The sequence below is a fragment of the Panthera leo genome, chromosome B2 (genome assembly GCF_018350215.1).
Source record: "Panthera leo isolate Ple1 chromosome B2, P.leo_Ple1_pat1.1, whole genome shotgun sequence".
NCBI lineage: Eukaryota > Metazoa > Chordata > Mammalia > Carnivora > Felidae > Panthera > Panthera leo.
In genome coordinates, this window is record NC_056683.1 from 56,993,899 (window position 1) to 57,016,874 (window position 22,976).

The 22,976-nt window shown below is 36.9% G+C and overlaps 1 long non-coding RNA gene and 1 other non-coding gene across 2 annotated transcripts in view; one reads left to right on the forward strand and one right to left on the reverse strand.

Annotated features, from left to right (window-relative positions):
- LOC122219062 overlaps positions 1-22,139 on the reverse strand; it is a 56,806-nt gene extending 34,667 nt beyond the window's left edge. The window contains exon 1 of the long non-coding RNA XR_006202244.1: positions 22,108-22,139. This is a non-coding gene — a long non-coding RNA (uncharacterized LOC122219062). The remainder of the gene's footprint in view (positions 1-22,107) is intronic.
- On the forward strand, positions 21,076-21,160 carry TRNAR-UCG. The gene has a single exon. It is a non-coding gene; the product is annotated as a tRNA-Arg (tRNA).
- Positions 22,140-22,976: the final 837 nt, after the last annotated feature.

A 22,976-nucleotide genomic window follows, 5' to 3' on the forward strand; every position in this document is an offset into this window, starting at 1 on the left:
ATAGCTTTGTTAGGCATTTCCTTGGGTAGACTGCATATTCCTGGCTTTGGCTGGCTAGCTCGAGCTATAGCAGGCACAGGCTAAGGATCACAGGGCACTCTACACAGAGATGCCCTGGCAAGACAGATGAAGCTGAAGCAGGTACAGGCTAGAGCAAGGGGAGATCTCAGGGTATTCCATGCAGAGGGCTCCCTGGCAGGATGACTGAAACTGAAATAGGTGCAGACTGGATGGTCCTGGGGTGCTCCAAAGAGGGTTATCCTAGCAGGACACCTGGAGCTGAGATATAGGGGCATGGGGGTATGAGATACAGAGGGTATAGGGAGACTGGTAGGATAGCTAGAGCTGCAGTGGGCGGGTGATAGGAGGTTGCAGGGCACTCCATACAGAGGGTGCCCTGGTGGAGCTGAAGCAGATGTGGGCTAGGTATGTCTCAGGGTGCTTTGCACCTGTTGCCTTGGCCAGACAACTGGAGCTCCAGGGGTACTGTCCAGAGGTGTTCTGGTATGCACCATGCTAGGACCACCTTAGTGTTATGGCTGGAACTTGGGCAGGTGTGTGGCCCTGGGGCGCCAGCTGGGGTGATATGGGCTAGGGGCCCAGGACTCACTGAAGTGACAGGCTGGCTAGGATGCCCGGGCCCTGGTTCTGTCTATGCTATCAAGGTGGAGAAGTAGCATAAACAATGGTGCTCACCAGTCCCTCTGACTCTCAAGAGCAGTCCTCATGTCCCCTGCCATTTTAGACACTCAAGGGCTGATGAGACCTTTAAATCATGGCTCTTTTTCTGTGCCCCAAGGAAGATGAATCTGCAAAGAGATTCCTCCATTACCATCTTGGACCCAAATTTTGTTTCTTCATACTGAAATGTCTTTTCTGCAAATTGTCACAGCAGTGGAAATGTCACTTTACTTCTAGGTAAACCACTGAATCATTAATCTTGTCCTTAGTCACTCAGTATCCCTAGTATTGTTGTAACTAATTAAGTGAAGAACTTCGGTTGAATAATATTTATAATATAATATAATATAATATAATATAATATAATATAATATAATATATATAATTTATTTTAATAGTATTCTTGAGAAGATTGATCTTAGACACTTGATCTTAGACAAAAGGCCGAGGAGCGATGAGAGAAGTATTGATAAATGTGTAGAGATTCTGTAAAATGTTGAAAAGTTTAAGCAACAAAGTAACATTAAGTTGTGACATTTATAAAACATGGTATTTACCTGTTTGTTGATGTATTCATTCACATGCAGATGCTCTCGCTAGAAAAGCAGAGGGATAGGCAGACATAAGAAAGATTAAAAACCCTCACAAACTAGGCAGAGACAAGAAGCTGAATAAAACTGGAGCCAAAAAACAAAACAAAACAAAACAAAACAAAACAAAAAACTATGAAATTGAAGGAAGGAAGAGAGCCTTAGTTCATAATATGTTGTATGATTTAGATTTTTACTCAAGTGAGATATTAGAGAATCACAGGTTAACCACCTAAATGTGATAATTTTCAAATAACTTAGAAAAAGTATGGTTTGATTTATTCTAAGAATTGCTATCATTAACTTAAAATTTTATCTTTGAAGAATAAATCATAATAATACTGTTTTTTTCATACAGTAAATATTCCTTCTATTTATTCTTATTGATCCTATTGGAAACCTTGTTTTTTATTGCCTTGTTTAAAATCTAAACCATCAATAAGATAGCAAAGCATATTTTAATGACACTTAAACCTTTTGCAACCTTGAACAAGTAGAAGACTGGCAATAAGACTTTAATCTGTCAGCTCGGCAATTTTCTAAACCTGTCACTAAATTCTGTGAATCCACTTACCCAAAAGGTCAGCAGAAGTAAAGTCTTCATTGCACAAGTTGATACCAATACTATGTCGTTTGCCAAGAACACTTAGTAAAATAAAGAATTCCATTGTTTCAATAGGTTGACCTAGCAACTTAGTCAGAAAGGTGGGTTTTTTTGGTTTTTGGTTTTAAGTCTATGGATTTATTTTGAGAGACAGAGAGAGAGAGAGAGAGAGAGAGAGAGAGAGAGAGAGAGAGAATCCCAAGCAGGCTCCACGCTACCAGCACAGAGCCTCACATGGGACTCAAAACCATGAACTGTGAGATCATGACCTGAGCCAAAATCAAGAGTTGAATGCTTAACCGACTGAGCCACAGGTGCCCCAGAAAGGTTTTCTTTATACTAATTTAGATGAAGAGACAGAATAAAGTCAAATAACTGTTTTAAGGTAGAGGTACTCCAAAGTAGTGCTTAAGGGCTCTGAAGTTTGATAGATCTGGGTTTGAATCTTGGCTGTACCAGCTGTGAGATCTTAGTTTACTTTCTCTATGATTCAGTGTCTCCATTTGTGAGATGGGGATAATAATAGTTCAAATGCAACAGATACTGCTGTCTCTCAATATCCATTCTCCCCTTCTTCCTCAGCAACAGAATCTTAATTTTTTAGCTAGACACATAAATGATTGAAAAAAAAATCTTTTACAACTAGGTGTGGTCTAAGTTCTGGGATATATGTGGAAATGGTATGTGCTACTTCTGGGAAGTGTCTTTAAAGAAAGAGGGTGTGACCTCTTGCACCCTTCCTTTTTCCAACAGCTGGAAAATGATGTGATGGCAGGGCTATAACAGCCTGCTTTGTCCTTGAGGTAGCCTTGTGAATGAAAGCTACGTATGCCAGAAGTATAAAACAAAGATTGAATCCCTGCCACTACGTCATATCATCCCTGGACTGTTTCTGGAATACTGGAACAGGAAAGAGAAATAAACCATCTACTTAAGCCATTGTTTAGTGGTATATAATTCTTCTCTCTCTGTCAACCTTAATCCTAATTGATAATACTACCACAAAGAAAGGTTTTGAGAATTAAATAAGATCATGTGTGAGCTATATAGTAGGTGCCCAATAAATGATGCCTATTATCATTATCATTATTAGTAATATTCAAAGATAATATTATGGACTAAAAACACATAAGAACAAAATATATCTATAAAAACATACCTTTCAGACCAGTGGCATTAAGGAATTATAAAGACACTTATCAAAGAGTAAACTCTATCCTGGGAAGCAACTTTTGATGTCATAAAATAAATTACCTGCAGTAAAGAAAAGAGGTCAAATACCTAGAATAGCTCCAAATCTCCATGGTAACCATATGATTTCTTATACCAAGTGTCATCCAATGTTCCCAGTCTGAAAGACCTTGAATATTAATGAGTGTAATTGAAAATGGAGTATGTACATGTGGTTTGCTGTAAAGCAAAACCTTCTGACTGGTGATGGATCTCCTAATGGTAACCTCACCTGTCAACAAAAGCACTATGCAAGAAAAGAAACAATTTTCAAAAGATAAACATTAAAAACTCAAAACAAGGACCATTAGTAGGAAAAATATATATATATAATAAATAAATAATTTAAATACATATTTGATTTCTGCACCATAATTTGTCATGAATCCTTTGAAGTTACATACTATGCATCAGAGATATTGATGGAAAATTTGAAGATTCCAGAGCAGCCTCCCTCCACCCCTAATCAGAAATTATGTCCAAAATAATGTCATAAAAGATTTTTTATTAATGCAACCCAATAATTTTTCAAAGTATCCGTTGTCATGATTTTTACCTCTTTCCTATAATTCTGCTGCCAGAGCATACCTTAGATGACTAGCTTGTTTTCCCTAATAATTCCAATGTCAATTCTGTTTATTTACTTTTCTAGTTTTTTATACCTAAACTAGGTATCTAAGCCCCAGCAGAAAAGGCAGGAGTAAATTTTACAGCTGCTATGCATGCATACAATTAGCATTTTTAAGCATCCTCATTGCAAAGAACTAGCAATGGAATCTAACTATGTAAAGGCTAAGGACCGTACTCCACCTCACCAGGATTCATATTTTGAGACTGAGACCAAAAAAAAAGAGGGTGGGAGGGGATGTAGGTATCAGCATCAAAATTTTGCAAGTAAACAAAGGTAATGCTCAGAGGTATTAGATAACTTGACCAAGATCCCACACCTTGTTTGTGTATAGCCCAAACAAGATCTGATTTTAAATCTCTTTAACGCTATAGCTTGGGCTTTTTTCAGCAAGCCATTTGGCCTCCACCACAGAGAGGATAAAAGCAAGATTTTGCCTTTAACACTTGGAATAGTAATGCAATAATCATGAATGTACTTGGGAAGTTGCAGAAAAGATTTTTTGCGAAAGGGTGACTCAACATTGAGAAATAGTCATTAAGAGATTTCAGATCAAAGAAAAGATATTCTTGAGGCCCTATATGTTTTGGAATTCAGATTTTAGAAAGAAAAAAAGGGTACATATGTCATATATTATGACACATTCCAGCAGGATCTAGATAGCACCCCTTTATCAAACACATTAATATTTCTGTAGTAAACCATATGAGAAGCTATACAAGTCACATGTCAGTTCAGTAGTTTTTACTGCTAAATGAGTTCAGGTCAGATCAGGTTTTGCATTTCTAAAATACTTCCCCTTTTCAGAGCTTTTTGGATCTCATTATTACAGGTAAAGGACATGGACCTATACTATGTCCTGTCTCACCAGGTGAGGGAAATGCTTATGATAAACTGACTGATTATCAGAACTGACTTTCCACTAACAGAGTGAAGACATCACATATGCCAAGTCTGTCCCATATAGTTGGCACAAGCTTGTTTCCTGTTTTGTGACTCAATTACAGTCCATTATGTGACTCAATTGAATTTAAAAGTAGGCCATGAAAATGAAATACAGGTCAGTATACTAAAATCCAGGTAAGCTATTAAGTAATTCATGTGTGACTGTTCTAATTCAATGTTAAAGCTATACTTAACTTCCAAGTTTTACATTTAACTTGCAAATAAACAATTGAGAAAATTAGGAACTACTGTAAATAGATTATTAGTCCCTGAAATTCAATCATTAATGTCTCATTAAGATCCATCCTGTTCAGATTAAAGGCATTTGTTACCATTCTTTACTTTGACAAATAGATTTGAAGTAAACATTCAGCACATTAAAATCCAACAAACGGGTGCCTGACTGGCTCAGTTGGTAGAGCATGCAACACTTGATCTGGGGGTTGTAAATTTAAGCCCCATGTTGGGGTGTAGAGATTACTTAAAAATAAAATCTCAAAAAAGTAAAAATAAAATAGCTGATATAATAAAATAAAATAAAATTTAGCAAATAACTTGTTCTACCCTGTAACTGTATAAACCTGTGGAGTGATTTAATGTGTTATCATTCGTCATTTGTTGAGAAGCCTCTATATCTGGATCCAACAAATTCTAAAACTACAGATAAATTTGCAAGTAAGCATATACTCATCAAAAAAATTAACCGCTAAATCTCTCTCATCATTTTACTCTAGTATTGCATTGATATTTTTCTCTCTTCTTCTAAGTCTCCTTTTATGTTCAGTCTTCCTAGATTCTACAACTGAAACTATTTTCCCATTATTTTCAAATGTTGAAATATGTTGGCCTTGATCTTCAGGAGATTTATCAATCAATATTGGTAAGAACTAGGAAAAATAGTAAAACAATGAAAATGTACATAGACATCTGAACAGCGACTTTGGCATAATTATTTTTCTTAATAAACTTGTGACCTGTGCTAATGGCAGCATTGTCAATGTGACAATGGCTACTGCTGTTTTTGATTTTTTGCCTTGTAAATAGATAGTAAAGAGACCACTTAAGTAGACCATGTGCTGTAGAGAACATGCTGCATGAACAACCCATTTTGAAACAAAATAAGAAAATAAAATAATAAAATAAAAAATAACTGAGCAAGAAAAGAAAAAACCAAAGTAATTTTTAATTATTGCCTAGAAAATAATTTCTGGCTTTGTCATATCCTAACATAAAATCATTTTTTTTAATCAGCTCTCAATTCAATTTTTTCCCCCAATCTTATTCTACCAGAAGCTCATGTAGTATGACAAAGAGACAGCCACCCTCCTGTGTAGAAATGCACAAAAGTAGCTAATTACATCAAAACCAGAAAAGATACAAACACCACCCGTAAAAAGGCTAAATGACAGATGGCTAAATGTCATAACTAAGTTTTATAAATATTATCATTAATCACCAAAATTATTTCTTTCCTAAGGGAACAAAGTTCAGAAACAAGTAGCATATATTTTAGAAAGTGTCCCTTGACCTGTACAAATTGAAAGATAAGCAGCGAAATAAGTGCCTACTATTTCACTGCCTCCCCTGAAGTAACTCATTAACAGTTTCAGTTATGTCCTCCCACTTTCTAGCTCCACCAAGCACTTTGTTGCTTTTTCCAGTATCCATATGCAGAACAAATTCCAAATAATCTTCACCAAATAAGTAACTCTAAAATTTTCCTACGTGGGTCTTACGTGGAGTACTTAGAGACCAATGGAAATCTTATAATAAAATATATTGACCCAGGGGCCCTGAGTGACTCAGTTAAGCATCCGACTCTTGATTTCAGCTCAGGTTATGATCTCAAGGGTCATGAGATCGAGGCTCACCTCAGACTCTGCACTGACAGCATGGAGTCTGCTTGGGATTCTCTCTCTCCCTCTCTCTCTCTGCCCCTCTTCTGCTCGTGCTCTCTCTCTCTCTCTTTCAAATTAAAGCAAAATGTGCTAATCTAATTCTCTGATTATTTAGATGAAATAAGTGGTGGCTGAAGAGTATTAATTTGTTCAAGGGCACATACTCGTTGAGCAGCAGAGCCCAGACTAGAACTCAAGTCATCCAACTCCCTCTCCAGCGGTCTTTCCCACAGTCTCCCTCAGATCATGTTTCACATACTGGATCACAACATTTGGGTAGAACCTTTTGTTAAAGAAGTAGTGAAGTCTGTCTTCCACACTGGGCTCTTCAATTTCTTCATCTCAATGCAACATTTTTGCTTTTTTGATGTTATGGGGTTTTATATCATATTTTCTCCAAAGCATTTCAAGAGCTGTACTGCAAATTTAAACTATTGTTTCTGTTATTTATTTGAACTTAGCTGAATAATTTGCATAATTATGAGGAGGATAAGAGGTCCAGAAACGATATTCATGATATAAGTGGAATCATCACAGGATTCCAGTTATTTCCCTGATTGTAAAGGGGTATGTGCTCTTTGAAAAAAAAAAGTCATACCCTACAAGCTATACAAAGTAAAATGCAAGCTCCCATAAAAAGAAATTTTTTTTTAAAGTGGAATCATCACCACCTATCTGCTAAAAAAAAATTTTCATTGAAGAACAGTTGACACGTATAGTAGTTTCAGGTGTATAGATTACTGAGTCAACATTTATATGCATTATTAAATGATCACTACAATAAGTCTAGTTATCATCTGTAACCATACAAACTTGTTATAATATTATTGGCTATATTCCCTATGCTGTATTTTACATCTCCATGACTTATTTATTTTAAAACTGGAAGTTGTACCTCTTAATTCCATTCACCTATTTTGCCCATTCCCCCCTCCTCCCTTCCCTCTGGAAACCACCAGTTTGTTCTCTGTATTTATAAGTCTATTTCTGTTTTGTTTGTTCATTTGTTTTGTTGTCTTTTCTTTTATTTGTTTTGTTTGTTTTTTACAATCCACATGTAAGCAAAATCATACAATATTTGTCTTTCTCTGTCTGATTTATTTCACCCAGCATAATACCTTCTAGGTCTATGCATACTGTTGCAAGTGGCAAGATTTCATTCCTTTTTATGACTGAGTAATAATATGTCATTGTGTTTATACATCACATCTTCCTTACCCATTCATCTTTTGATGGGCACTTAGGTTGCTACCATATCTTAGCAATCATAAATAGTCCTGCCAGTGAGAGGAAAAAATGATAAACAACAAATAAATAATCCTTAGAGTGGATCATTGTCACTAGAGATCCTAGTTACAACTCATATGAAATAGGCTGAGGTGTTGTCAAATGCCAGAGTTCTTTGTCACTCTCACCAAGACTGTTTCCATGACAAGCTTTTGATAAGCAAAGAGAACAGTGGGAAGTGCTTTCTCTTTGAGATAGAAAAAGACTCTGTAAGTTGAATATACCCCCAAATTATATCATTTGTATTAGTTAAAAGAACACAATAGCACTATAAAGTAAAATAGTGTAATAGCCAAAAAACAAGCATTTGTTCATACATATATTCAGAGTTGCTATTCCTTGGACAGTGGAGGCGATATCGTAATACCGTTTGCTATAGTAGAAAATGCAGTGCAATGGGTCTGCTTGAGTTGCCACAGAAGGGGGTTTAGACATAACGGTAGTTACATGATCTCCTTTAGGAGAGAATCAACTTTGAGAACCATCAAGAAACAACCGTAATATAAGGGTCCAGGGTATTTACTTTATCTCACTGTTGATTATATGCTTTCTCAGATATTAGACACAACATGTTTATAAATGAGATCCCATATCAATCAGCAGTAAGCCCCCTGAAAACAAGGCCAAGATATCTTATTTACCTGGAGTATTCTTTGTCTGAATTTTTAGGGATCGTCTATATCTAGCATAAAAGTATTTTGTTGTCATTCCCAAGTTGCCAGGTTAGATTATAAAAATAGTAAAAATAAATTAAATGTAGAAAAGGTAGAATTTTACTAAATAGGTTTTAAATTTGGTTTATAGAGTGCACAGAGGCCTGGGGGACATATTTACATTCATGTGAAAAATTATTTCTTATTCAAGCCTGGTACTTTCTCAAAACTGCCACAGATGTTGCATTTCCTCTAAAAGGACATCAATTTTGGCTTTTGTTTCACCTTGAATTAATCAAGGGGGAACTTTAACTTTTCACTTTTAATAAGTAAAAGTATTTGGAAGAAAACATAACAGGTATAATTTTTATTACACTTATTTATTTGTGTCCAGCCCATCTCAAGAAAAAAAAATAGGTGAGGTAACTCATAACTTTAAAAAGTATAAAAACAAGGTGATCAAGCAGAAGCCTTGGAAACAATTATACTAAATGACTCTGAGATTCCTGGCAGCCAAAGCAAAAGAGAAATTCAAAGTGTTATTTTCTTTCTTTCCTTTTGCCTGATAAGAGAATGTATACAAATTCATATGAAAAGATATATTTATCTTTTCCTGGTATTAAATCAAGGGAAGAATTATATATAAATGCCAAAATAATAGATGTCAAATATTATAATGCACAAAACTCTCAAATGCAGTTGTTACTTACAGATGCTACAGAGGCACTTTCCATATTAACATTTCTTCAAGTGGAAACAGATAAGAAAGCAAAACTCATTTATGAGTGTAATCGTCTCAGAGAACTAAATTAGTAGAATTTAACATTTCACAATCTCTTGTCCTAACTTGATTCAAGGATTTAGCTCAGAAAAAGTAGAGCAGCACTTCTAAAAGTGTGACTTGAAGATTCCCTGCATCAGATTATCCCAGGTTCTTCTTCAAACGTGGAGATTTCTGGCCCACACTCTAAAGCTACAGAATCAGAATTTCAGGTGTGGACCTTAGGAATCTCAATTGTAAGTAAGTATTCCTTTTGAATTGTGTGCTTGTAGTGTTTGGTTATTAAACACCATCAGGATCAAACCCACTCGTCTATATTTGGCTTCGTGATGCTGAAGCGGAGTCTCTGTAACCAAATCTTTTCTTTGCCACCTGGCTCACTGTTCACTTCTGCCAATAGGGGGCACTTAGAGGGAGCATGGAAGCTAGGTGCAAGGAGGTGGACCATGCTCCTGGTTTGCTTGCTGTTCCTTTCAGTGTCACCCAGCTATAGCCTTCACCCTGGTAGGTCTCACTGTTTCCAGTAGCACTTGGTTCCATTTTCCATTTCATTTCCATCTTACAAAAGCAAGGCCCATGGTGCTCATTTGGAGCACCAGCATCTTCTGGAGTCTGGGTTCCAGCTCTACCAGGCTCTCCTCTGAGTTCCTGAGACACCAGCACCATCCAGGCAGCTTCCTCACCTCAGAAGTCTGGATTCCTTCTCCAAGCTTCTAGGTTCTAGCAACCCAACCTTTTCCCCTTGCTCTCCTCCCAGGCCTAGCGGTGGCAACTGCTTCCTGCAATTACTCTGTGTGAGATTGGTTCCTTTTTTCCCTTTCAGTCCTCCAGTACCTATATAACCAATTCCCTATATACATTCTCTCTTAAAATAACTGGCAGGGTTTGTTTTCCTGAGTTGCCCCTGATGATACAAATGTTAAGATTTGAGTTCTACCCTGCCACCCAATAATTGCACTACCAGCTATTTACCCAAAGGTTAAAAAGTACTGATTCAAAGGAACAAATGCACCCCAATGTTTATAGCAGCACTATCAACAATAGCCAAATTATGAAAATAGCTCAAACGTCCATCAACAGGTGAATGCACAAAGAAGATACATATATATGTATGTACTTTTATTACTCAGTACTTTATATTACTCAGCCATCAAAAGGAATGAAGTCTTGCCATTGGCAATGATGTGAATGGAGCTAAGAGTGTATGATGCTGAGTGAAATAAGCCAGTCAGAGAAAGACAAATACCATATGATTTCACTCATATGTGGAATTTAAGAAACAAAACAGATGAACATAGGGAAAGGAAAAAAAGAGAGAGAGGCAAGCCTTAAGAGACTCTTAACTATAGAGAACAAACTGAGAGTTGCTGGAGGGGAGGTGGGTTGGAAGATGTGTTAGATGGGTGATGGGCATTAAAGAGGGCTCTTGTTGTGATGAGCACTGGGTGTTGTATGTAAATAATGAATCACTAAATTCTACTCCTGAAACCAATATTACACTATATGTTAAGTAACTAGAATTCAAATTAAAATTTGAAACAAAATAAAAATTGAGTTCTAATGACTTGAAGGATTAAGGAGGTGACAACGTATCTCTTAGCCAAGGGCCCTCTCACTTATCAATTATTTAAACTCCTATTTTGGTAGCAGTATATAAAAGCCTGGTACTGAGAGCTTCAACTACGACATATTATTGCCTTAAGAAACTTCCAAAAGCTTTGAGTTCCAGATAAGCACATAAGAAAGTTGAAATTCTGTTATTGAAAATGAAAATTTCTCACATAGTCTTTCCCAGACTCAGAGCTAACCAGTTTTATCTAGGAGTAGCCCACTTATCAGTCTGGGAGCAGAACAAAAATTTTTATCAAAAAAGATATTTATTCTTCCTAAGGGCTTTCATAGGAAGCATTACTTGCATTATCTGCAAGACAAAGTCCAAACCTTGGCCTTATATTTAAAAGCCACCCATGAAGTTACACCTACAAAATTTTTCAAACTCATTTCAATCATCTTTATTAGGATGCTGCTTCCTCCTGGGCTAGTTGTTCCCTGGCACATCTTACATATGGATTCCTGCCTCCCCACGTTGGCTCAGGCAGTTTTCTCTGCCTAGGAGTCCTCACTGAATATATATATATATATATATATATATATATATATATATATATATATCTAGAGTAGTGCACATAATGGGAACTCAACACATGTTAGAACTGGTTTTCATTGCCTTCTTTCTACATTAAGCCTTCCTCAGGGTTATTCTGTTTTGAACTGCCATGCAGCAAAGGTTATCTTCCGAATTGCTTGTAGACACTTCCAATCTATAAATTCTTTAAGAACAAGCCATAGATCATACATCTGTGTATTCTCACAGTGCCCCCACAGACCTCGCATAGAACAGTGACTACTAAAATTTGTTGAGTGAATAAATGACCTATGAAGAGTCATCTACTTTTTTTAGGAGTCCGTCATTTCTCCTGTACTCTATTGCAGATATCTCAAATTCTTCTACAAATGTAGAAGATGAATAATATCCAATATGTCTTATACTATGTCCACAGTGTTATAAAATAAATTTTTTCGTTTGTCTAAATCTACAGAATACTTTCCATACATTAACTGTTTAAACTTTGGTGCCAAGTCTGTGGAGCTATTTCCCACTTTGATCAAGGAAACTAAGGCTCTGAGAACTTAAGTGACCTTGTCCGAGGTCACATAATGAGACAGTGATGTTCTTGGAACTTGGCAAGGGTTCTTTTCACACACATTACATGGTCTCTCGGGAAGTTGGTGCTTAGACAATCATGATGACAGTGATGAGCTCACCTGACAGATTGCTTGCTCTTCTTCTTCTGCAGAGACTCGCTTCAACACCAGGAACAACTCGAAAGGAATGACTCACAATTCCCAGCAGCAGTGCCAGTTCATGTGCTAGGATTCTGACCACAAGTGTAATGATCAGGCCAGGGAGTCAGATTTCTGCTGGATTTAGAAAAGCATCTATGTGTTTATGAAAGGAACCCAATGAGCTGGTGATAGTACAGCGGCCCTTGGAGGATCCCCATCCACCTCTTCACCCCAGCCAGGAGCATGGCTATGGGAGGAGGAAGGCAGGCAGCAGAGAGGTAAGTGTGGCTTCCCATGTCCTCCTCCTTCCCATCTTAAGTTAGAGTGGTCGCTGGGTAACCCAGTCCTATGTGCTGTTTCATAAAGTCTAGTGAGCCACTGGAATTCTTACTTGTCCACAAAATTTCAAACACACTAACAACATAGAGGGACATAGTGCATATAGTGCACACTGAATATTTTCCTCTCCTGTTGAACTGTCTGAAAAATAGGGTTAATATACACCTTTGGGGCTATTCTCAACAGACTTGTAGTAAAGAACATGTTTTATAAAAATATCTGCTAATAATTTCACAGAGCTTTCAGATAATTTCAAAAGGTAGCCAGCTTCTTTTGAGTCCTAAGAAAAACATTATAATTTAGTGTCTACTTTTCTTCTATAATATATTTGATACATAAGATGGCCTTATTGCAAGGCAAATGTTAGATTAGAACAAACATCAAACCTGGTAAAACTTAACTTCCTGCATCATCAGATCGAGTAGATAATGTCTCTCAAAATTGTAAGTGTAAGTTGCCCAGATGGCCTCACCTTTCTCACTCCTGCCCCTCCTTCAGCCACTCTTGCCTCTCCTACCTCTTTTCCTAACCTCCTGGTCTTTCCCTTCTACTTCTCACCCTTCTGATTCTCCCCACTTTCTTTCATTTTCAGAATAGAGACTTAACCTTGATGAAACTGCTTTGTTTGCTGCACTTTCTATAAAGCCTGGTCTAAGGAGCCAATCTTGTTTGCAGAAAATAAAAGTTAGAAAGCTAGGTTTTGTGAACCAAGGGTGGAGGGTAGAGTTTTGAATGTTAACACACAGTCCATCATCCCTGAGTTCATGCCATCAGCAGAGAACTAGGTACGGTTTTTCTGAATAATCCCTCATCCACACATATCCTCTGTTGGTGAAATATGTGCTTGAGAGGAGCAAGCAGGAACTATCAGAGGACTAAAAATTATAAGTTAGGTGTAAAAATATGTTCGCAATTACCAACAAGTTAGTATTTCCATTACTAGAGAAATATTATATTTTGCCATTATAAATAATTATGTACTTTGGCTTTTCACCATTATTTAGATGCCTTTATAAGATTATGAGCAATATTTCATTTTCTGACAAAAAGAAAATTAGAATCATGAAGACTAACTGTTGCCAGAGATTGGGCAAGGATAATAACAGTATAGATTCCTGAAAATGAGTAGATAGAAAATCAATCCAAACAAACTGGCAGAAGGAAGTCAAATTGGAACCATGCGAAATGAGGAACGATGAAATGCAATCATTAAAATAGCCGTGAGGTTAATTTACTTAACACTCCTTTTCATCCATGGGAGTCAGCAGATTATCCCAAGGTGAAGAAAAGATATAGGTGTAACCTTGTAAGAGGAGAGCTGTGGGACACAGCTACAGACAAAGCCAGCCTGAGGAAAAGGGCACAAAGGCTAAATATTGAATTTATATAGTGTTACTGGAAGGCAGCCAGGAAAGGTTTGCCCTGACTTTTATTACCAAGCCTATGGTTTAAATGGATGGCCCAAGAAGATACTATAGGTTACCTTGAAGACAGGCACCCAGACATAGGATTGCTTCATATGGGTACGTGGGCTATTCACTGTACAACGACAGGGAGTGCCATTCACATAGACTACAGTGTGAAAGGAGACCCCTATATCTGTGGAGGGCCTTCTGTGGTAACTTGCTGGAGTCATATAGAAAAAGAGAAAAAGCAGGATATCAAATCATATATAAAATCTGATAGTGATTTTTTTTTCTAATAAAACATATACATAGAAAAATGACCAGAAGCTATGTGAAAATAATAAAATTTCTGGAAGTATGCATGAATTCACTTTTTATTTTTCCTAATTTTCTGTATTTTCACATTGACTAAATTAGCTTTTTAATCAATTAACAGCATTTAATAAATTAGTAGCTTAAAATACCCAAATTGATACTATTGATAGCTTCAATGTTTTAAAGTGTCAAAGATGTAAGGATTAGAATGGTTTCTACCACAGATGTAAAATCCTTTAGAAAAGCTGGGCACCATTTTTCTTCATGTGTTTACATTTTAACTAGCTTGGCATTTTAAACTATTCAATAAAATTTAAGGATTAGCTTTGCTTTTGAAAGTTCTGATTTTAAATACTAAAGAGCTGGAATACTGCACATCCAAAAGTAAAAGATTTCAACTACAGTTTCCTCAACTCCAGTGCTCTCTCAATGCTGCTTACCTCTTGGGTTGGCTTCAGTTTAGACCTCAGACCTCCCCCAGCAACTGGGACGACATGATTCCTGGTTCACAGCCAATGGAAAGAAAGACTGTCCATAAACCAATGACAACCAAGAGGAAGGGATTGGCTTAGATTAATCAGGATTTATCCTGGACCAGAGATGGTTACATCACTGCTACAGAGGGAAACAGGTGGAATCAAGGACAAATACAGGTTTTGTGAGGGCTGGAATTTATACAATCCAGGTGTTCTCTTTTAGTAAAACAATTTTTAAAAATACAAATTCATTATGAAAATGAACTTTTAGAATAAAAAAAAATGTGTATTTTTGAAAATGCAAGATGCTGTGGGCATCATGAAATCTAGAAAAGAGAATATAATATTTTCATTAACTTCCTGACACATTTTCATCACATCCCTTTTACAATTTTTTTGGCCTCATACTCTTTGCCTCTTCCTATGAAAATTGTGTAATCATTCATAAAGAAAAAATATAAACAGATTTTAATATTTCCTCTAGCAAAAAATAATTTGAGTTTTTTGTATTGATAATTTCAGTAACTTTCTTTTAGCATCACAATTAGTTACCAGTGATGTTGTACACATTTTCAGGAATGTTATCAAATTTGGGTAGGTTTCTATTAAGTTGTCTTTTTTTTTTTTAACATATGGCTATGTGGCTATTGGAAAAATCTTTCTTCACCATTTAGCTTCTGGATCAATAGTTCTCAAATTTTAAATCTCCTCTACTGTCCACACATTCCCAACACCAGGCACTACAGGACCTGCTCATGGTTCCCTACATCCCACGCCTTGGTTGGTACAGCACAATGAATGATTTCTGGAAGCCATTTTTACACCAAGGCAGCTGACTATACATGGGAGTAATTGCAAACCAGGTTAAATATGATCCATTAAACCCAAACAAAAATATTCTATATTCACCATTCCCTCAGTTGGATCTCAAAAATTCCCTATACCACTGCACATCACCCAACTGCAGGGCAAGTGTGATGGAGAGGAAGTTGGAGAGTGAATGAAAAATCAGTCCTAACCAATGAGAGTTAACATTACCATGTTAAATCAGGATCTAGGTCCCATGACAATGCAATCTATTTGAGAAGTGATCAAAATTATTGTCTAGAAAGAAAAAAAAAGTACACAATATAGTTTTTGTTATAATGATTAATTTACATGTGCTTCTTCGTTAACTAGTTAATAAGTGGTTAATGTATCACATTCCTGGTGTGATCCCACATCCAATGGCATGAGGCAGGAGGGGATAGATATAGAAATATATCACCAGACCTTAATTTTGAAGAACTAATGACTTGATATGGGCATCAAAATTTATAGGCATTCATTTTCTGCTTTAAAATACTTGGCAGATTAAAAAGTAAACAATAAAGTAAATATAGGTTGGCATTGTGAACATCTTAATTTTGTATTATACATGTTAATTGCATGAAAAAATAAAGGCTACGCTAAAACTATTTGAAAATGAGTTTGGTTGGTTGCATACTGATGTTGTGCAAGGAATAGTGCCTACCCAACTTTAGTGTGCATTGTTTCATCTTGGATTCAAAGCTATTTAACATTTTCATCACTTGTGTGGTTGATGGACTAGAGCGCACGATGATTAAATTTACAGATAATAGCAAATTGGAATAAGTGGTTATTACTTTGGAGGACAGGATTAGAATTCTAAATGACCTTGCAAAGCTGGAAAAAGAGTCATATAAATAGACTGATGAGCAATTGTGTTGAGAAATGTGTGAGGAAGTACACTTAGGATTTTTTTTTAACTACACAAACAAAATGTACCAATTTCTTGAACAAACATTTTTTAAACGCAGAAACCACCATCCATCACAAATTGAATACACATCAGTAAGTATAGCCATTACATTTTTAAAATGCTTCATTTTGGAGGTGGTTTAACAACAGTGTAATTGGAAGGAAACAGAAAATAATATATTTTCTCACTATGTCTGGTTCCATGCAATCTCTCATGGATCAGGTTTACTTTAACTCAGGAGAAAATGATTTTCTCAAGGCATTTGACTACAGAGCTTCTGCATCTGTTAGATTTCTCCATGGGCTGGAAGGAATGTCAGAGTAGTGTCAAAGGGGCCTAAAATTGGGGTCTGTTCAACCAGTACTTGTAAAACATTTATATATAACTTTGTATCAAGTACTACAGCCAATAAGCTACAAAGGGCATGCTCTCTGTGGGCAAAAGAGGTTTTGAAAGGATTAAAAACACAGTAATAGGGGCACCAGGGTAGCTCAGTCGGTTAAGTGTCTGACTCTTGATTTCACCTCAGGTCATGATCTCACAGTTCATGAGATGGATCCCTGCCTTGAGCTCTGTGCTGACAGCATGGAGCCTGCTTGGGATTTTCTCTCTCCTCTCTCTGTCCATCCCCACCTCACCCTCTCTCTCTCTCAAAATAAATAAATAAACTTTAAAAACCCAGTAATAATATGCATTTTCTTCCTTATTAAATAGAAAATAAATTTCACTTATTCCATAACTAAAAATGGTGACATTTGTCAATTATACCTGTCAATACGATTTTCTCCAAGGTTAATATTATGAGATAAGTTGAATGTTAATACAAATAAATATAGAAATATTTATAAAAATAAGTGTGATACCCAGAGCAATATCACAAACACACTGAGAGTAACTTTGATGAATTAGTTACAAGGACTATGCCCCACACATATCAAAGGATCAGAAAGCTGACAGCCTTCCAAAACATTGGGCTAGTTAAAAATCAATACATGTTTATTTTTGGCACAAGTCATTTTATTACTATGCTTTGCTGGTATTTGAAAGCCAGGCATAAAAGTTTAAAGATGTCTCATTAGCTTTGCTGAGAGAGTAAAATACACAAAAAATTTTGGTTTAAAATAGAGGAATTAGAAAACATCTGAACCCAGAAACCCCATAGGAAACAAATCACTGTTTATATTTTATCCACATCATTTTATCCATTTTTAAACTATGAATGATTTACAATGTCTCCCCAATGTAACATACATATTTACTGTGTTTATTCTTACATATAACAAATGCTCTAAAGCAATTTTCTGCTCTATACAAAATAAGTATCAAGAAAACCAACTACAAAAAAAAAAAAAGCAACTGTGGGGCTCTTAGGTAGCTCAGTGAGTTAAGCACCAACTCTTGATTTTGGCTCAGGTCATGATCTCACTGTTCATGAGTTCGAGCCCCACATCAGTCTTTGCGTTGACAGTGCGGAGTCTGCTTGGGATTCTCTCTTTCCCCCTCTCTCTGCCCCACCTACTCACGCTCTCTCATCTCTCAAAATAAATAAATTAACCTAAAGGAAAAAAAAGAAACTGTAATTTTTATTATATTATTTATATACCTTTTTAAATTAATAATAATGAATTTAAAGTTTGGGGGTGTACAGTTTTTAACCAGTCAGCAAATAGTACACTTCTCTAACTTGAAGTACCCCCTAAAGCACTCTAGATTTTAAATTCTCCTCTGAGCAAATTCTGTGACTGTAACTCTCAGGATTGGTGTTACTACTTCAAGCAGGATTTTTAAAGATTGTATTTCTACATTATTACAAAAGGGCACATATCAGTGACAGAGAGGGAATGTCTTTGGTAGAGGAGGAAGGAATGGGAGTAAGAATTGCAAATTAAGGTAAAAAGTTTTTTAAAAAACTAAAATGAGAAGAGCTTTCATGGACTGATGATAAATGGAAGGAAGTAAGGAGAATAATGTTCTTAATTATTCTTAAGTTTAAAAAGTATCTTTTAAAGGGAGGGTGGTAACATTTCATGGTGGGGGGGGGGGGGGGGGACAAAAGTCACCTGACAGTGGTATTCAACTTTTCACTAGAACAGTGGTTCCTAAAATGTAGTCCTTGGACCAGCAGAATCAGCATCCCCTGGAAACTTGTTAGAATTGCAAATTATCGAGGCGCTTGTGTGGCTCAGTTGGTTAAGCGTCAGACTTTGGATCAGGTCATGATCTCATAGTTGGTGAGTTGCAGTCCAGCGTTGGGCTCTGTGCTGACAGCTCAGAGCTTAGAGCCTGCTTCAGATTCTGTCCCCCTCTTTCTCTCTGCACCTCCCCTGCTTGTGCTCTATCTCTCAAAACTAAACATTAAAAAAAAATTTAGAATTGCAAATTACAGAGCCCCATCCCAGACCTACTGAACCAGCCACTAAGGGGTGGGACCTGGTAATCAAGTTTTAACAAAGCTCTACAGATAATTCTATGCATGATAAAGGTGGAGAACCATATTAGTAACTCCTGAGAGCTTTTAGAACTACCAATGCTCAGGCCCCATCTCAGACCAATTATATCAGAATTTTTAGGGATGGGGCCTTGCTATCAATATGGTTTTCAACACTCCCCAGGTGCTTCAAATGTTGGGTAGAGAATCAGTCTTGGGTTTTCTTCACCCCCAGAGAAAGGAGCCAACTGGCTGAGCTCCAAAACTAATCCTCTTAAAACAGGATTAGTTGAATCTTGAACCCGTTTACTTCTTTTTCAATGATAGATGTTCCTAAAAGAGATTTGAAAACCACAGGCTGAGCACAGCCAGGATTGATTCATTCTACATAAATCCATTAACACCTTTATCAGTAGATCCTAACCCTGAGGTAATAAGGACTCTACAGGTTCATTTGATGAAAGGAAGAGGGGAAGATGACCATCCTGACCCAAGGGGCACAGTGAGGACACCTCAACTGAGAATCTGGAGAAAGGGCCACAGCCCTAGTGGAGGGGAATGAGGGAGAGTCCTACCATAAGAGTACAGGCAGGCCCAGACAGGGATTTAAAAGAATAAAAAGCGGATATGGTGTCACAGACAAATCTCTTCTGCATCATGCAGAGTTTACCTGAGGCTAGCCTTGTACAGCCAAATGGAGATTAGTCAGATACAAAGATAAATTATCTCTGAAATTATTTTGCAGATAGTGGGGAAACTTTTAAAAATGTGCTGACATTAGATGTACATGCAAATTCCAGGCACTACCTCAGCAGAACTGTGCCCTATCATCCCCATTAAAGGTTCCTCAGAATAGGAGCTGGGGTGTTTACTAGCAAAATGATAGGTTGTTGAAGAGATAGTGTTTCCTGGGTTTCTGGTTGGAAGCTGGCATCAAGGGAAAGAAACAGAAACTCCCAGAGCTGATCTATTAGTTTCTCTATCACCCAGATTTCAAGAAATTGTACTGAAAGTTTAACAAGCATTGTTGGATCTCCGTTCTTCATAAAAAAGAAAAGACATACAAACACTGAGACAATAACTTACCGATTCAATTATAAAAGATGTGTGTCGACTATTCTGAGTTAAAAGAGATTAGATAGAAATTAAATTGGCTTAACGTTCAGTTGAGGACTCTTGGTGATGAAGTTACATGTCCCAGTCTTTAAGCGGTGGCATTACAGAAGCAATAAATGATTTAAAAGTTTTGAAATATGGACCAGGCATATAAAATCCTGCAGGTACCAAGATATGGCATTCAAAAAAAAAAAGAAAAAGAATAGCTGGGGGTTTCAAGAGGAAAATTTCTTATTTTTAAGATAACATCAAAATGTGCTTTAGTTTCTCCCTACAACAATAATTCAAAAACTTTAACTGCTGAAGAATCATCTGGGAGCCTTGATAAAACAGAATGCTGGGCCTCACCTCCAAGAGTTTCTGAGTCCAGAGTTCTGCAGTGCAGGTCAATTTTGCATTTCTGAGTTCTCTGGTGATGCTGTACTGCTGTCGGGACCACACTTTGAGAATTACTGATTTAAAATACTGATTAAACTCTAGCATGTACGATTTGTTTAAAATGACATAACACATAAGATTTACAAGGACATAAAGAATAAGTCAATACATATCCTTGAACCACCACCTACTCTAAGAAATTAAACATTACAATGCCATTGAGTTTCTCCTATATATCTTTTCTGGATTCTATTCCTCTTCCAACTTACCTAGGGATAATCATTATCCTCCATGTTTAATTGTGATTTTTTTTTTTTCATTTTTGAGGGGGAGGGAAGAGAAGGGCAGAGGGAGAGAGAAAGAGACAGATAATTTTAAGTAGGCTCCATGCTCAGCACAGAGCCCAACGTGGGGCTTGATTCCATGACCCTGGGATCATGGAATCAAGAGTCAAACGCACAACCGAGCCACCCAGGCACCCCTAATCGTGATTCTTTATGGTTTGCAAAGAACTACAAATTGACAAGAAACAGGAAAGTTTTTTTTAAAGGCAAAGAATCTAAATAGTCTATTTTCAGAAGAAATTCAAAAGATGATCCACAAACATATAATGTTCAAACTTATTAATAATTAGAGGAATACAGAATTTTTAAAAACTATGAAATAACACTTTACATCCATTTAATGGTCAAGAATTAGGAAGCTGGGGGTGCCTGGGTGGCTCAGTTGGTTGAGCATCTGACCTCGGCTCAGGTCATGGTCTCATGGTTCGTGGGTTCGAGCCCCACGTCAGGCTCTGTGCTGATAGCTCAGAGCCTGGAGCCTTCTTCAGATTCTGTGTCTCCGTCTCTCTCTGTCCCTCCCCCTGCTCACACTCTGTCTGTCTGTCTCTCTCTCTCCTCTCTCTCTCTCAAAAAGAAAGAAAGAAAGAAAGAAAGAAAGAAAGAAAGAAAGAAAGAATTAGGAAGCTGGCTAGTGCCAAGTGCTGGAGGGTTTGAGATACAGAGGGAGACAGGAGTGTCTGTGTCTACTGGTGGAAGAGTATATTGATGTAACCTTCTAGAAAACAATCCAGTTTCTTGGTCAAATCAATATAGGTATACACTGTGCCCCCTGCAATTTAGCTCCTGACTATCCTTCCCTAAGAAAAAAGGAGACCTGTTTAAAGATTGTGATGAAAGTCAGAGGCAATCTAGTATCCATGACTGGGGAGTGGATAAACACAATGTGGTAGAAGCAATTACTCCTTGAAATACCATCATGCGTTCAGAAGAAACAGAAGACTAGATGTACACATAGAAACATAGATAGTTCTTAAAATCTAGTCTTGGTTTTGAAAAAAAGTTAGACACAAAATGAGATTTCTGTCACAATACTATATGTATGTATACATATCATTTTATTCTCTAAACTACAAGTAAACTGCAAACATGATGCCCTTAACCCCTTATTGTACTAAAACCCCAGAGTCCTGAAAACGAGAATGAGAACATTCTCTTACTTACTTGCAGTGCAATAATCAAGATCAGGAAACTAGCCCTGATACAATAATATTAGCTAACTCACAGACATTCATATTTTTCCAATAGTTCCAATAACATTTATAGCAAAAGAAGATCCTGGATCGTAGACTGTATTCAGTTGTCATGTCATGTTTGCTTTAATCTTGACAGTGCTTCAGTTATTCCTAATCCTTCATGACCTTGGTTTTTCTAATGGGTACTATCTCTAGTTCCCACTTACCCACAATTTCACTTGCTGAATTTTCAGTGTCCCACGTTCAACTGAGTTCCAGAAGATGATCCTCCTTCTGATGTATTGTCACAAGGACCATCATAGCCACATCACAATGCCTACATCATTCACTTCAGTTCATCTCATCACATAGGCATTTTATCATCTCACATTATCACAAGAAAAGTGCGTACAGTATAATAAGATATTTTGAGAGACCATATTCACATAACTTTTATTACATGATGGTATTATAATTCTTCTATTTTATTATTAATTATTGTTGCTAATTTCTTACTGTGCCTAATTTATAAAGGAAAAACATTGTACACAAGGTTGAGTACTATCTGCAGTTTCATGCATCAACTAAGGGGCTTGGATGATATCCCCCACAGATAAGTGGGGACTACTGTATAAGCAGTTGTTTTTAGGACACGCCTCAGTTTGGGTTTGTCTAATGTTTTCCTATGATTAGATTTGGGTTATGCATATTTGGCAAGAACACCCCTGAAGTGACATTGTTTTTTTTTCTTTGTGCTCGGGAGGCACTTGTGAGCTTTTCCCATTATTGATGATACTAATCTTGCTCATTTTGTCAAGGGAAACTATCAGGTTTCCCTCGCTAAAGTAACTACTTTTTCCTTTGGAATTAATAAGTGTCTCCAGCAGGATACTTTGAGACTATATACCCTATACACATCAAACATTCACTCACTAGATTTAGCATTGGTGATTATTTTCTGAATTATTACCATGATAGTTGCCAAATGATGATTTGCTAATTCCACTTCTTCCACATATACTAATTGGCGTTGTACAATAAGGAAGATCTTTCTCTTCACCCTCAAATGTGTATTTCAATATGGACACATGGATTC